Raw genomic sequence first — 12,810 nt, 5'->3', positions numbered from 1 at the left:
TGTGTGTATTACTTCCATTCCTTCAAGAAGTGCGAAGTTTCATCGCAGAAGTGGACCACTAACAGCCCACAATAAGCATCATACATGCCTTGAAAATATTGTGTTGGAGCACTCATTTTCCACTCTGTCAATGCATTCCACTTGTTCCCCACTCACCATGTAAATAGTCTCCTTTTCATCTCTAGATTGACTTGATTTCTGTACAGTTTACAGAGGAGACATCTCGTTTACCCTTATCCATTACCCCTGTGCAATAATTCCTCAATATATTTATCTCATAGGCCCCCTCTCACCACATAATACTTAATGCTATCACCTCTCCTCCTGCTGATCTGCTATGCTCTGAAGACTACATTCCATCAATCTGTCCTCATTCTCAATATATCAGAATCATTAACCAGTCTTATTTGCCTCTACCAACTTTACCAAAGCTTCCCTGTCACCAAACATATGACCATATTTGTGCACAGAAATGAAATTTGGCTAGATTAATGCCTTATACAGTGGAACTATCACCACCTTATCAATAATTATGAAGGTTCTCCTTGATAATTGCCCCATTACAACAACATTCTTTGGACAATTTTTACAAATTTTGTGATGCGTCCTCCGAACTTGAGTTCCCTATCCACTAAGATTCCCAGATCCTTTTATCCTGGCCTCATGAAGGAAAGTTACTCTAGTATGATAAACCTTATTCCGTCTTCTCTGGCCAAAGGTTTTGTTTAACTGCTTTAGCGAATCTCTTTTCAAATGTCAATTTTCTGTTCTTCATTACACTCATTGCCTTCCTCGCATGTGCTTTATACTCCACATGCTGCTGAGGGCATCCGGATCTTTATACAGCGATACCTCAGTCCTATTATGAAGCGCTAAGTACCACATCAGGATAGTATAGTGCATTTCATTGAATAGCAAGTCTTTTTTTTCTACTTCTAATTGCATATAATAGTTTAATAATTTTTTAAGCAATTAGATATGTGCGTAAATGGTTTATATAAAGCATTTATTTATGCAAACGAAAAATGTAGGAAAATTTTCACAAACGGAAACATTATTCTGTATAGCTTGGTTTAAGGGAATATGCTGACCAGTTTGGAGAGCAATCCACACAAGTAACAATTTTTTTCCTTTCATCAATAGGTTGTCACGTTTATGGCTAACTGTAAAAGTGAGCTTTATCTTTGTTTCTAACAATGTAATATTAAGCACTTGTTAGGCCTGTGGCCTATTTCAGTGTTCCATACAAGTAGTAGGGGGGTCACTTCTGACCAGATCAAGATCAAGATAAGAAAAGGAATCGTGACGTGATTGGTTGACGTCAATGTGGGCGAGGCTTCATGGGTTTGGAATGTTAGGAATTACGCTGTGGGTATATGTGTCAATGGCTTCAGTTGTTGTGTTTTGGTTAGCGTATGGAATTATGGGTGATGGTAGAGATAAGGATTTGTGTTGTGATTGGTGGACACTTCTGACCAGATGAAGATCAAGATAAGATAAGGAATCGTGACATAAATGTTTGTTATGAGATGTAGATAAGTGATGTCATTTGTTATTTGTAAATAAATGACGTCATTTGTTATTTGTAAATAAGTGACGTTATTGTTTTGAATGGAAAGGAAGATATATTAGAGATAAGGATTCATGTTGTGATTGATGGACACTTCTGACCAGATGAAGATCAAGATAAGATAAAGAATCGTGACGTGAATGTTTGTTGTTATGAGATGTAGATAAGTGACGTCATTTGTTAGTTGTAAATAAGTGACGTTGTTGTTTTGAATGGAAAAGGGAGATATATTAGAGATAAGGAATCGTGTCGTGATTGGTGGACACTTCTGACCAGATCAAGATCAAGATAAGATAAGAAATCGTGCCGTGAATGTTTATTGTTATAGAGTTTGGAATTTCGCTGGGGCCCTCGTCTGTCTGGGAAATCACGTGGTGTGATGGATGATATTTAGAGATAAGAATCGTGACGTTATATCTTTGTGTGGCATTTTGGTTTGGCTATGGAATTGTGGGCTATGTTTTGAGATAAGATATCTTTGAATTTTCCCAGGGTGACACACATCTTCATGTTTTGTTTGGTTGTCTATAGATGACTGTACTAATTTCCAATACATTATGGGGTATTTCTTTCTTTCTTGTTAAAGGTGGGAATTCTTAGAGTAGAGTAGAGTTGTGATGGCGTCCGTGTTTCGAGTTTTTCTGAATAATTTAATTATATATACTAATGGCACTCAAGCATACAGTTTTTTTTTCATAGCTCATCTGTATTTTCTTCTATATTCATATTCTAATCAAGTTCATATTTTATTCGTAATTCATCCGAATATTTTGATTTGTCTAAAATTAAGATCTTAAAATTCAATAAATAAATAAATAAATAAACAAATCGTGTGTGTATTCACGGTGATTTGAAAAGTGTTCTTACTTAAACATTTCAAAAATGTTCTTACTTAACACATCAAAGACACTGTTTGTTCTTTTAAGTTTACATATTTATTTCACAGATATTATTTACAATGCAATATGCAGAAATAGGAATTTACATATATCACCAATGCAAATAGTGTTTTTCTTGGCGTAACATTTCTTTGATGAGGCAAGTTTGATTGCCTGATTTTGATACAACTTCCCAAATGATTATGGAAATTTCTGAGGTCACTAATATTAGCTGTACTGCTATAAAAGCAAGTAACTGCCACTTTTGCAATGGTTCTTGATTTTCACCTGCAAAGAAAAAAAAATCATTGATAGCAATGGAAAAGTTAGCAGATTACTATAATCCTAATACATTAGTTAGTTTTGGAAGTGTCAAAGCTTTACAGAAACATACAAAAAATATGCCACATGAAACCGTGAAAAGTTGGTTAGCAACACAACCTACTTATGTGAGACATAAACCCATTATAAGAAAGTTTAAACGCAATCAAATCAAAGTCCCGACACTTTTACATACTTTTCAATGTGATTTGGCAGATATGTCATCCCTTGCAAAAGAGAATGGGGGGTGTGTTTCCTTCTTGTATGCATTGATTGTTTTTCCCGATTTGCATGGGTTCGAACACTGAAGAAGAAATCAGCAGACGATGTTGTTATTGCTTTCGAGTCTATTTTTAAAGAGGAAGTGCCGTGCTACATAAACACTGATCAAAGAAAAGAGTTTTGCAACAAGAAAGTTCGTGCATTGTTTAAGAACCATAATATTCATTTCTACATGACCAGGAGCGAAATGAAAGCGTCCATTGCAGAAAGATTTATCAGAACATTGAAAACAAAGATCTACAAATGGATGACGTATACTAAAATTAAAAGTTATACGAATGTATTACCGACCTTTGTACATACTTATAACTTCACACCACACCGCACTATCGGTATGGCTCCTTCGCAAGTTAACCTTCACAACGAGGATCGTGTTTGGAAATATTTGTACGGAACACAAGAGGAGACTATGAAACCAAAATTTCAAGTAGGTGATAGTGTGGTTTTAAGTGATGATACCCACAAATTTAGAAAAGGGTATTGGGGTAACTGGACACGAGAATTGTTTACTATTGCTCAGGTTATTAATAGAAACCCTGTAGTATACAGAGTTCGCAGTCGGGACGGAGAGATAGTGGAGGGAACTTTCCATGAACCTCAACTGCAAAAGGCTAATATACCTAATGAACTTCCGGAAGACGTGTATCTAATCGAACAAGTACTTAAGCACCGCAAACAGAAAGGAAAGCTTCAGTATTTTGTTGGCTCGGTTATCCCTCATCGTATAATTCTTGGGTTCGTAGCGAAGATGTTTTACTTAACCCTTCCCAGTAACGCCAGTATGAAAATGTTTCCTACAAACAGGCAAACGAAATTTCAAGTGGAATTACCACACGAGATCAGACTTAAAGGTAAATGGGAAGTTGCTCTTGCCGAAATTCATCTTCCGGGAGAATTTAATAACATAGATTCCGGTTACGATGAGTTTCATATGATACGTGCAATTGGAGGAGGAGTCAACAATATCGACAACAACAACATCACAGGAAATAAAGTTTTCGAAAAATCTAAAGAAGGATTTTACAAAGTGTGCAAGATTCCCCATGGCAGTTACAATTCACCCTCTGAACTTCTTCAAGCAGTGTTTGATGTGAGTTCTGTGATTACTGGAAAAAAGAACCCAAACAACACCATTTCTCTGACAGTCCCGAAAGATTACAACCTGTTGTTTCCCAAGGAGGCCTCGGGTTTGGGTCTTCTACTAGGTTTTAATCAGATTGGTGTTAAACTGAAAGGTACAATCACAGGGAAATATCCAGTTGATATAAAGTGGGGTGTAGCCGCATATTTTGTTTATTCTGATTTAATCCAAGAACAGATAGTTGGTGATACATGTGCACCATTGTTACGAGTTGTTCAGTGCATCACTAAGTGTTCCTTCGTTTTTCCTCAAACTGATTATTATCCATTATGAAAACAAACATTTCAGTCAATTAGCATTGAAATTCGTTCTGATAGCGGTGAGTTGTTCCACTTTCGTGGTGGCAACACAATAGGTAAATTACAGTTCCGACAAGTGAAGCATGACTGATTATCTCAGATATTACACATTGCAATCAGGTGGAGCTCAAATGTTTACGGGGCCCCCAATACAGCGTGGGTACGGATTAAGTAGCATTTTCAGAAGTGCCTTCTCCTTTCTAAGTCCACTTTTAAAACCTGCAGCTGAATTTGTCGGTCGTCAAGCCTTAAAAGCCGGTCAGCATATGATAGGAGATGTATTGGCAGGGGTACCTGTACATCGAGCCTTTATAAACAGAGCATCAGAAGCTGGGAAAACCATTGCTGAAAAGGCTCAGAGTCGATTACTTCAGAGAGGTCAAGGAAGCAAGAAGAAAAAAACGAATACTAAAAGGCGCAAGCGAGATAACATCTTTTGCTGAGGATATGACGTCAGAGTTAGATCTTTTTTCCCACCCTCGTGTCAACATGTATGTGGAAAGAAGTTCTTATGTCACTTACCAACCAATATCCAGTACTGACAGTGGAGGTCCTGTGGAATTTTGCATACCAGGTACGTCTGAAGAATACTTGGATTTGGGAAACTCATACCTAAGTGTTCGTGTGCGCATCACTGACAATGATAATAAACCTATCGAAGATTCTTCAGTTGGTGTTGTGAATAATTTTTTCCATTCCCTGTTCAGTCAAATTGACTTTTTTCTCCAAGATAAACTAGTGAATGGCATCAGACACGTATCCTTATAGGGCTTATATTGAAAACCTACTAAATTATGACAGAGATGTTAAAAACAGTCAACTCACAAATGAACTATTTGTTAATGATGATGTGGCTAATGTTAGTGATATGTTCACCAGAAGTGAATGTAGGATGCGTAGACGACAAGCTCGAATTAACCAATCGAAAAGTGTCGAGATGCTTTAGCGAATACACGCTGACATCATGCATCAAGACCGGTACTTAATCAATAACGTTACTGTTCGTGTTCGTAAGGTTCGCAGTTCTCCCGAATTTTGTTTACTGACTGCAAATGCTGATTCTAAGGCTAAAGTGCAAATTGAAGAGGCTACACGTTTTGTCCGCAAAGTCAAAATAAATTCAAAGATTCAACTGGCTCCCCTGTCTGTCTTAGACAAGTCAAACATGATATATCCCATCAATCGTGTGCAAGTGTCTTATTTTTCGATTCCCAAGGGTATGTCACACGAGACAATCTGTATCTAGGTGAAATACCATCTATATTAATTATTGGACTGGTCGCTAGTGATGGATTTAATGGCACTTTCAACAGAAATCCATTTATTTTTCATCATTTCAATCTGAATTTTCTTGTATTGACAGCTGACGATATTCACTATCCCTCACAACCTTTGACTCCGAACTTCAAAGAAAGGCATTACAGCAGATGTTACATGTCACTGTTCACATCACTAGGTAAATGGAACAGAGACTGTGGTAGTGACATTTCTTATGAGGAATACGTAAAGGGAAACGTTCTCTATGGATTTGTCTTATCGCCAGATCAAAATGCCGTTGCCCTCCATGTCAGCCTATTAAGAAGAGGAAGTGTGCGACTCGAAGTTAAATTTGCTCAACCTCTTACTGAAAACATCACAGTAGTTCTTTATGCAGAATTTGAGTGTACGTTATCCGTAACAAAGGATCGTTCTGTGTTACTGGACTATGAACACTGAACAATTAGTAAGCATACTAGAGTTAGAACCCAGCACGAGAAAAGTGGGTTTAGGAGTTTGTGCTGGTGATGAATTGCCACAATATCCGATCAGAAAACAACAGTCGATGTTCGTAGTGAACACAGATCCGACCTGGTTGCCAGGACAACATTGGCAAGCTATCTATATTAAAGACAAACACGGTGATTTTTTCGATAGCTTCGGTCGTCCACCCAAAAACGATATTGTTAACTTTCTGAATATTAATACTAATAAATGGTATTATAATTCTGTAGCTGTACAAGCTAAGGAATCTGTCGCGTGTGGCTTGCATTGTGTGTATTTTTTAATATTGAGATGTCGTGGTCTTTCTATGCAAAATATTATTAGCAAATGTTATTCTAAGGATTTGTGGTTAAATGATATTGTAGTAACTAATGCTGTTACAGATCATTTACTGAAAATAAAAAAAATAATTTAAAAAAAAAAAATGTTTTTTCACTTACCATTTTTTCCAAACCAGTTTCTTATTCCCACGCAGCTTTCGGGGAGATACAGAGATGAATTTGGTACTCCTTCTTCGAGCTCTCTTGCGGGGAGGGATTGGAGTGGAAGCATTTTCTTGACTGGGACTGGCTGACGTTGATGGTTGATGGGAATGGTTCTGGGTATTTAGTTTGTTCAGTAAAGGTTCTGGACGTGGCATTCTATGTTCCTGTTGCTCTCCTTCTGTGTGAGCCAATTGGTTTTTCAACCCTAAATACTTTTGCAGAACATTTAAATATGCTTTCACTTTTTCATCTGCATGTTTATTTCTTATTTTGAAAATGGCGCTCATTTCGCCATCGAGTGTGTATAGTTCACGCTCCTCTGGTGATTGGAAAAGTGTAAACTTTTTAAACATATTCATTTTCTAATAAGTGAAGTCAATAAAGGAACAATGATACTGCCTAATAATGGAAACAGTGCTCCTCCATGCTGTAAAACCAGTTTTCTTCTGGTTATGACGGGAAGCGATTTGTTACTTAGTGCTCTTATAATTTTTTTTTACTTCGTAGGCGTGACTTCTGTTTTTTTGTAGTGGAATATTTCCACATAAAACATTTTTGCAGATTTCACAGAGTATGGTGATTTGGCTGGAGGTGCAATGTTTAAAGCATCATTTGCTTGTTTGGGAGAGGAATGAGATAAGTACTTGATGAGATATTCATAGCGTTTGAGTCTATCAGCCATTCAGGGATAAATAGTGTATTGGGTTTTTCTCCTGGCAAAATCCGTGACCTCAAGCGTAAAATATCAGGTGTTTCCTGTCTAAAGTCTAAAACTAAACACGAGTGGGGTTCGGGTGTTGCATCTTTATAAATCTGAACTAACACGTTCGTTTGTCCTGGAAATACTTGGGAAGCTAAATGAGAAAACTGCAAAGAGTCTCGGGGATTTTTAAAAGAAATAATATAATGGCTATTGAGAGAAATTATACGAAAATGTGTACCTTTACAGAATAAATTTTTTGTCAGTAGAATGACACTGAGGTTACGGTGATGTGAACCTTTTATGAATACATCAGCTATTTTCGTGCTGTCCTTAGCCTGGTGAACCAAATCATCTATTATGAGTAAATTTCTCACATTAGAATCAAATCCAGGTAACTTCAAACCATTTACGAATTCTATATTGGTAAATTTTTTAAATTTATCTTGATTTTCACTGTAACAGTAAACGATTCGCTCCGGTGGTGGTTTGATTAGTTGATTACAATGTTCTATGAGAGACAACACGAATGTTGTTTTTCCTGACTGAGTAGCTCCTGTAATTATACATGTAAATGGATGTATGAATATATCGAAAATGATAACATAATAAGACTGTGATTATTTTTATATAATCAGAGATCGTGTAAAAACAAACAGATACTTGTTTTAATATCAAAAAAATCTCCTTGTCAACATTTTTTTTTTTTTTTTTTTTTTATCACAGTCACCATGTAATCATACCAAGACGAAATTTTCTTTTTTACTTCTAAGAAAAAAAAAGCTATTGTGGAATAATAGTAACAATAACATTGATGTAACAAAAAAAAATGTACAAGAGAAGGGCGACACTGCAAATTTTCGTGTTGGGAAACAACCAGGGATTTTTACCTACCAGGTAGAATGTTGTTTAGTTTTCTGTCCCATAGATGGCATCTTTTGCTTATGGGGTATGTGAGTGTAATGAATTATCCTTTAAAATACCCATAGGGAAAAGTGCATGTGTCTGTTGACACTATGCGCTTCGCAAAAGTGTATCCAAATCTTTTTGTTATGGAGGTCGTTTTGAGTTGACAGCTCCATTTGTCTCTGTGGACAGAAAATGGTACAGGAATTTGGATGTTTTGTGGCTTATCCTTTACTGCTGCAATCATAGATTCCAGATTAATCTCAGTGGTCGCACGAGAATTTAAAGTAATGCCTTTGCATTTGATCACAATCTTACCCCCCCCCGCGTTCTGTAGGAATAAGATTTGGGGCCTGTGGTAACAAACTCAACAATAAAGTCACCGTCGAGTTCATCACCTAGCTCCCCAAGGTAGTAACCAATGGACGGTGAGTAATCACCGGTTTTTTCAATGAAAATGACAGAATCAGTATCTGTGTATAAAAGCCATCTTTGCAAAGGTTCCATGACCTCGTATAACTTTATCCTACCGTAGGCAGCTACAAATGAGGAGATGACAGCATTCCCTTTCCTATTTTCAGGCTCAGTGCCTTCAATAGGAGAGTAGACAACCATCATCTGCTCTTCTGAAACTAACCTGGCATCTTGGATAACTTTACTGTTATCTATAAAAAGTTCTATGAGGTCTTCATAAGAGGAAATCACCTGGGTCTGAGTTCTTAAAATTCTCATGCCAAGCCATCCCCATAGAGAATTCAAACAAAGCTTAGCAAGTGAACGTTTACCAGAGTTTTTACTAATGTGTTCGCTATTTAACATAACACCTTCCCTTAGCAAAAACTCGTCCAGATAAACCTGTCGGTTTTGACCTTCAATCCATCCAGATGCTTCCTGTTTCAGCTTCAGAAAGGTATCAATATAGTGAGCAAAGAAGTTTTCTTCTCCTTCAAATTTTTGAAAAAAATGCCACACCTCGTAAAATTCAATAACTTTATAACCACGAGAACGTGCTAAATCTAACTCTGGTCTGCATCAATAACCTGTAAATGATATGTCTGTATGAGAGCATAATGGGGCCATTTCAGAAGCACACTTTCCACACAGGGGGAAGATTAATTTTTCGTTAACTGTGATGGGCAAAACCGGTAAAAAGAGATCAGTAGGTGCTTCCACTTTTGCATGGCAAATACTAAAGTATACCCCAGGAGAATAATCGAAAATTATCGATAATAACTTCGGGATGCCCCATAGGAAATACCTGGTATTTCATTACCCATGGATAAAGGCTATTGAAGTCCAAATTGCGAATAACTTCCCCTTCTGACTGAATTTTGTGATACATTTTGTAGCAGTCGGTTCTGCCACCATGCAGAGCACTACGAGGTAATATGGGATCTGGAATATTAAGAGCATCAATAAAGTTTTTCAAGGCTGTGTTTTCAGAAATGCATTAAACTGACATTCCCAAATTGAGATAATGTCGAATCCTTTTCTACGAAAGAAGTTTTCGCGATCCTTCGTTTGCTCAAAAAGGGAAATCATGTCAGTGTTTCTGTATGGTTGGAATGTATTTGGCCTATAACACTTTTGACAACCGTGGAAGAAGCAACCGTTGAAATCATATAAAATGCTTCCACATTTCCCATCGACAAAATAAGGTCCGATGCGGACTTCCCCCCCCCCCCACACACACAGAACGTGCATGTTGTATGGTTATGTTGTTCTTGCCATTTGAGCCAAGCCAAAGCCTTTCAACTTTGTACGTTTGCCCCTATGTAACCCCAAGCAGGAAGTATGGCCAATGCATTAGGTTTCAAAATGTTTTGGAGAAATACTCTCAAACATACTCCTGCAATTGTAATGTCATGGAGAAAGGGATCAATCTGGGTGAGCTGTATGAAGAGAGTGCGAAAAGTGTTGCAACTGTCTCGCAAAACACGCACGTCATCTTTCGTATAAGCTAAAAGTTCCACTTTCAGACAGTATTCAGTGTCTAGCTGATTTTAGTACCAAGTCTCGAACTCTATACGAGTTTCTTTCTTCATAAATTCCGGCTGGAAATATGATTTTTTGGGGATGACTCCACGATAATCCAGAGAATCGGATGTGTGAAACTTATGAGGAAAGAAACCCTTACGAACTTCTGGGTGATCGAACATGGCTGGGAGTTTCCTAACAGCGACACTAATGTAGGAAAAACTATCAAGAAATATGATGTTTAAAGGGTCATAATAGATAGCAAGTATCTTTGATCCATCAAACACTACACAGGGTTGGAAATTTTTTGAAAAAAGATATTCCAAAATAAAATACCCATCGAAACCACGAAAATTGTGTGCAATTACACGAATATTTTCGTATTTTGGTTTGACAGTCCGAAGGATCTTACCATCTCGATCTCTTTTCATGATATTCCTGACAGAAAACAACTCATCTAGAAACTGAGCCACACAGTTTTAACCCCAGAACTCGCGTTCATGACTATCGAAATCAGCTATACATAAGACTGGTACATGATGATTTTTAGCTATAGTTTCTGTTTCAAAAAAATACCATAGAAACTTGTTTATTTGAGACCTCCGATTTTAGCACAAAGCATTTCTGTTTTGGGTGAACTGATTTGCAGCAGTTGCAGAAATTTTCAGGTGGACAGACGTGGCTTTTATCTGTAGAGAAAGTAGCCAAACACTGTCCGCAATGATGGAGTTTTGAACAAATATTATTTTGTATGTGCAAATTCAGACATTCGTTGTCGTAAAAAATCTATTGCATAAATTGTACAAAAGAAGATCCCGCACACTATGACTGGCATTTGTGCGACAGCGGATGCATATGTTTTTGCATCTATGCATTTGCAATTTGATAGAATCTTTGAATGTTCAAAAACAAGTGGGGCAATAATAGATACCCCCAAACAGAGCTGGCACACTACGCACTAAATCATAATGAGAGTTGTGGTATAAAAGACAGATCTGTTTACTTGCATTTGGGCCCCAAAATACCACAGAAAAATCAGCATCTGACGAAAAAATTACGATTTGGTATTCTGGAGTCAAATGCTTTTGAAAGAGATCTGCTTCTGGAATACCACAAGAAATGAGCAGAACCCCTGCAATTTTGTGCAGAGTTAAAGCCCTCTTTGTTTGTAACTTTTTACGATCTAAACGCACTTGTCTGTATGTTTGGGCATCATCACTTTGTGCAGAAACACCCAGAACAAGTGCTCGGGCCATGCAAAGATTGTCTTTGTTGGTAATTTCCACAATAGCTTTTTTTATTTTCACAAATTCATCCAGGCTAAGCAGCGATCTTCTTTTAACATTGGTTCTGCCACCACCATTGTTACTGATATTGATAAGTACGACATCGATCACAAGATCATTTGCCAAAATGAACTCACGTTTCGATTGGGCGTAAAAGCATCAACCATCCTTTGGATAGTTAGTTCAGAAAGTGACATGAATGGTAAGTTAATGTTACTTTCTAAATTGGATGCACTAACGCCCAACTGAACGTGAGAAAAATTTCCAGAACCCGATAAACGCTGAATGATCTCATTAAGCATATCTCGAAATATTTCAAAAAAACACTCTGGTGAAAATTGTTCCAGATCATGAAATCGAACTTGATACTCCAAATGTCAAGTTTGATACTTGATAGATTTACATGATCAGGCCACCGAAACAGTATGAAAGTCCCTGTAGAGTGAGGGTTCAATAGTAGTAGAAGTAGAGAGTTTAGTTTCACATCCAGTAACTGAATATGAATCATATAAATTTTGGGGAGGGTCGCGACTTCCTCCAGCCACACCAGCGATTGTTACATTAGAATTACAACTGTTACAAATACTACTAGAAAGTTACTACTAGAAACTCAAATTGGAACCAAAGAGCGACCCTTTAGTCTATTTAAAAAAAATTTAGAACCAATGGAAAACCAAAAATCACATCATGTGACAATGAATAACTTAGTTCTCATCGATCACACAAGGTCAAATTACGAACCTTTGCTACCCATCAGTAGTGTAACACCTCGAAAATCACAATAGAAAGGTTGAGTAATATATGATCCTCGGGAATTTACCTTTGAAGAAAGCGTGATACATATAGGAAGTGATGCGAACAAATTAGTTTTCAACAATCACACAAGGTCAAATTATGAACCTTTGCTACCTAACACTAGTCTAAACATTAGTCACATCAGAAAGATGACTAATACACATCCCTGAGAAAAATTTTACCTTTGAAGAACCGCTACTTCTATGAAAAGAACGATGATTCGCTGACCGGAAATGAGTCACTCAGTTATCTACAAATAAGGTTAATGAAAATTAACAGTGTGGGAAAATAATTCACACACAATTTATTTATTTTACTCAATTATTCTGGTTATAATATGTAGTTAACTGAATTTTAAAAAGTAAAACCTATAATTAAAAAGTCAAATGGATTTCAGAGTTGTGTTTGT

At 37.1% G+C, this 12,810-nt stretch overlaps 1 long non-coding RNA gene across 1 annotated transcript; it reads right to left on the bottom strand.

The window, feature by feature from the left end:
• Positions 1–2,560: 2,560 nt before the first annotated feature.
• Positions 2,561–6,822, bottom strand: LOC150106268 (uncharacterized). Its single transcript, XR_016548348.1, has 2 exons — positions 6,693–6,822; positions 2,561–2,736 (listed from the first exon to the last, which is right to left on the bottom strand). It is a non-coding gene; the product is annotated as an uncharacterized LOC150106268 (long non-coding RNA).
• Between the last annotated feature and the right edge of the window lie 5,988 nt (positions 6,823–12,810).

Source organism: Typopeltis vanoorti, chromosome 5 (genome assembly GCF_054136105.1).
Source record: "Typopeltis vanoorti isolate ZY-2024b chromosome 5, IOZ_Tvanoo_1.0, whole genome shotgun sequence".
Lineage (NCBI taxonomy): Eukaryota > Metazoa > Arthropoda > Arachnida > Uropygi > Thelyphonidae > Typopeltis > Typopeltis vanoorti.
The sequence above is the reverse complement of the archived record's forward strand: the minus strand, read 5'-3'. Positions and strand labels throughout refer to the sequence as shown.